Source organism: Mastomys coucha, unplaced genomic scaffold (genome assembly GCF_008632895.1).
Source record: "Mastomys coucha isolate ucsf_1 unplaced genomic scaffold, UCSF_Mcou_1 pScaffold22, whole genome shotgun sequence".
NCBI classification, from domain to species: domain Eukaryota; kingdom Metazoa; phylum Chordata; class Mammalia; order Rodentia; family Muridae; genus Mastomys; species Mastomys coucha.
Window position 1 is genome coordinate 192,606,069 of NW_022196905.1, and position 4,671 is coordinate 192,610,739.

Consider the following 4,671-nt stretch of genomic DNA (forward strand, 5'->3'; position numbering starts at 1 on the left):
GGGGAAGGGGGAGGCAACAGGGGTTTGTTTTTGTTGTTTTTGTTTGTTTCTTTGGTTTTTGGCGGGGAAACTGGGAATGAAGAAATTTACATGTAAATAAAGAAAATATCTAATAAAAAAATCTTCTTACATCTTTCTGTAATGATTTTCAATAAATAGATGCAGTAAATGTAGATGTTCATTTGAAATTTTTGTCTGAAACTTCAAGAGGCCCTCTAATTGTACATATATTGTTAAAAAAATGAATGAGTACTTTCTAAATATAAGTTTTAGGCAATTTTCCTTAATAAATTAACTGTACTTTTGTATTCCTCAAGAACTGTTATGAGTTAATTACAGCCTTTTCTTCCACACCTATAGATTGAAAATGATTAATCTCCACATAAACACATCCTACATATTCTTTGTAAAAGAGATTTCAAATAGTATCATTGTGTGTATATAAATTGGAAAGGATGTAATAAAAAACTGTGATAGTTAGAAAATTAAATTTAGTCTACTATATCCTGCTACTTTGCCAAATGTGGTCAGACATTACATTAAAGGGAATTTAGAGGGATTAGAGAGATGATTGTTTGGCAAGGAAGGAAAAACATTTCTTTGTCCTATTTATTTCAGTCTTTGAGAAAGACTGTTTCCTCACTCTCTGCTCAGGATTTTTTTTTTCCACTCTCCTTAATTTTGGACCCAAGGAAGCCATTTCTCTAGCATTTGCATCAATACTTCAAATCTAATTGACATTTTAAAATTTTAATCCAATATGGTATATTTTTATTTTGTTTTTTGAACTTTAGAACTTCAGGTTCTCCCATCTGCATCTATGAATGATTTTAAAGTGATTTTAAAGAATAATGTAAACTATTGGATTATGATTACACCTTTGATCCAAATGGATATTCCATTTTTTTCAGCAAAATCATTTGCTATGCAGATGATTATAGACAATTTATTCATAGTTTGTCGACTACTGTACTGATACATATCTCAAAATTAACAATTACTGAGTGTGCTTTGAAAGGGAAGAAGTGAAAATGACTCTTTATATGCTAATATTTTAAAACATAATTATGTCCTGACTTATGCACTTTCAGAAGGGTTTTTATTAACATTAATTTAAATTCATTTAAAAATGTTATCTTACTTTCTATGTAAAAAAAAGTTAATTAGTATGAAAGTCTACATTTCTGATTTATTGTTATGCAAACTAGTTAAAAATTACAAAAGGAAGTGATTGACCACTATGGATCTAAAATATGGGGACACTGTTACAAAATCTTGTGAATTGTACTGATAAGAAAACATGTGATCCATATTAAGAAATTCCCTTTAATTTTGTTTATTGGTTCAATCTTTAAGCATTGATTGAAGCAAGCAAAGTAAGGGTCAACATTCAAAGCAGAGAACATTCCCATCTCATCATTTATTGGATTATAGTGTTATGTTAAAATGAATGACATTTTTGTGATTTTAAAATGATATTACAAAATTACTGTAAATAATAAGTATACTTTGTAGTCGGAAATGTGGCTCAACTCATTTAACCTCATTAAAAACTTTTGATAGGGATCATGACTATTATAAATTTCAAACAATTTTTGAAGAAAAACGGTGTGTTATCCTATTTGTGTATGGTTAGTCATTAGAAGAAGACATCAGAAAGACTTTATATTAATCCATTTATTATACTACTAAATAAGTAATAAAAATAATTAATATTTATAGTATAAACCTTTTAAGAACCATCCAGTAACTGAGCATTGTAATTAAATATATTGAGACTCATAACAGAAAAAAAGCAATAGAGATTCAATTGTTTTACTTTTGAAATTAATTTTACATTTCAGGTAACTATGTACCAGAGTTTTAATATACGAACATTTATAAATAATAAGTTATATGTTTGACTTTGTCTAGCAGTTTTTTGTTGACATGACAGGCATTGCTTTTGTTAAACTGAATAATAAGTGGCATAGAGAAGGCTGAGTAAATAAAGACCTATGCTAACCAGTTTGATGACTTGCAATTGTTCCCCTAGATGTACATGGCAGAGTGAACTGACTTCCACAAATTGCCTGTGACTTCCACAAATATGTCATGCTGCATTTGCATATCACACACATGTGTACACACACATTTAGAAAAATACATGAAATAAAATTTAATCCAATAAATCATTTTGGGGGGCACAGTGAACTTTTATTGATGATATTCAAGAGTAGAGAGGGCTCCCTAGACTCTTCCTGTTTTTTTGAGGGTCTGAGATGGAAATTCTTAGGGAGATGCTTAGTGTTTGGGACTGAGTTGGGGCAGGGACTTCTAGCAACCAAGGGCCTTTCTCTTGCTTTCAGTGTCCTTGCTGGGGTGGGTCGTGTAGGGTTTCTTACATTTTGGAGCCCATGTAGGCCATGAGGTCCATGACCGTGTTGCTATAGCTGTACTCATTGTCATACCAGGAAATGAGCTTTACAAAGTTGTCATTGAGAGCAATTCCAGCCCTGGCATCAAAGGTGGAAAAGTGAGAGCTGCTGTTGAAGTTGCAAGAGACAACATGGTCCTCAGTGTAGACCAGGATGCTCCTCAATGGGTCCTCAGATGCCTACTTCACTACCTTCTTGATGTATTCATACTTGGCAGCTTTCTCCAGGTGGCATGTCAAATCCACAATGGATATATTGGGGACAGGAACACAGAAGGACATGCCAGTGAGCTCACCGTTCAGCTCTGGGATGACCTTGCCCACGGCCTTGGCAGTACCAGTGGATATAGGGGTGATGTTCTGGGCAGCCCCAAGGCCATCATGCCACAGCTTTCCAGAGGGGTCATCCACAGTCTTCTGAGTGGCAGTGATAGCATGGACCATGGTCATGAGCTTTACCATGACAACAAAGTTGTCATGGATGACCTTGGCGAGAGTGGCTAAGCAGTGGGTGGTACAGGATGCATTGCTGACAATCTTGAGTGAGTTGTCATATTTCATGTGGTTAACTCCTATCACAAACATGGGGGCACTGCCAGAAGAGCCAGAAATAATGACCCTTTTTGTCCCTAACTTAAAGTGGGCCCTAGCCTTCTCCATGGTGGTGAAGACACCTGTAGACTCCAAGACATATTCAGCACTGGCATTACCCCATTTGATGTTAGCAGGATCTCACTCCTGGGAGATGGTGATGGGCTTCCCATTGATGACAAGCTTCCCATTCTTAGCCTTGACTGTGCCATTGAATTTGCCATGGACAGAGTCATCCTGGAACATGTAGACCATGATGGCAAAAATTTCCCCTTTCCCAAGTGCAGAGCAGAAGGAAGCCCTGGTAACCAGGCGCCCAATAAGGCCAAATTTGATCATACCAAACCTTCACCATGTTGTCTATGGGATGAGGCTGGCACTGCACAAGATGCAGATGTCTCTGGAACAGGGAGGAGCAAAAAGAGCATAAATCATTATAAATCGGATTTTTTTTAGTCATTTTATACTCTTTTTTCATCTTAGATGATATCCGTCTTCCTGGCTACCTTTCCACAATGCCTCCCCCATCCCATATACCCTCTCCCCACTCCCCTTTGCCTCTATGAGGGTCCTCCGACTCCCACCCACTGCTGCCCCACCACTCCAACATACCTCTACCTTAAGCTAGGGCATAAAATCTCCATAATACCCAGGGTCTAGCCTCCCATTGATATCAGACAAGGCCATCCTCTACTACATATGTATCTGGAGCCATGTATCCCTCCTGGTATGTAGGGCAGTGGTCTCCTCAGGTAACTTAGGCTCAATCAAGTATTTGGCTTTGAGCCCTGGAGCCTCTGTGGGCAGTTTTCTGCTTGCAGGGGGAAGAAAGAGCTCAGCCATAACTCTTGAGCCTTTGGTTCCTGTGTCAGTCACAACCCCTCACAGCTGCCCCCGCAGGAGATGTGTGCTCTATCAGGCAGACAATGCCCCAAGCTCCCAGCATTCTAGCTGGACGCTATCCCCAGTCATCTGACCAGAGCACAGCCAGGCATGCTATGCCCCATACAATATAAGAGGCAGTTTGCCAGCTCCTCTCTCTTGCTCTTTCACTCTTCTCTTGCTCTTGCCCTCTTTCCTCTCCTACCTTCTTACTCTTTTTTCCTATTCTTTTTTCTCTTCTCTTGCTCTTTGTTCCTCTCTTGCTTTCTCCAGTTCCTTACTCTTCCTCCTCTCCTTTCTTTCTCTCTACTTGACCAGCATATTTTCTCTTTCCTATAATAAAATATCTCATTTATATATTGCCTCCTTTTTAACTAATGTGCTGTGCAGCCACAGGTCAGCACCAGGGAGAGAGAGAGAGCCATTGGCCTCAGCAGCAGACCCCACTTTGGTACAACACCTGTACACTCTTTGGTTGGTGGGAGCACTGGGTAGTCCAGCCAACATTGTTCTTCCTGTGGGGTTGCAATCCCCTCTGCTCCTCCAGTCCTTTCCCCAGTCCCAGCACTGGGGGCCCCGGGGCCCCGGGTTCAGTCTGCATTGGTCAGGTGTTGAGAAAACCCCCCAGGGAACACAGAAACCCCAGGTCTCTGTCAGCAAGCACCTCTTGGCAACAGCAAGAGTGTCTGGTTTGGTATTTGCAGATCAGATGGATCCTCAAGTGGGGTAGTCCCTCCATGGCCATTCCCTTCAGTCTCTGCTCCATCTTTTGTTCCCTTCTT

General features: G+C 39.6%; 1 pseudogene; it reads right to left on the reverse strand.

The window, feature by feature from the left end:
• Positions 1–2,380: 2,380 nt before the first annotated feature.
• On the reverse strand, positions 2,381–3,346 carry LOC116104797 (annotated as a pseudogene).
• Between the last annotated feature and the right edge of the window lie 1,325 nt (positions 3,347–4,671).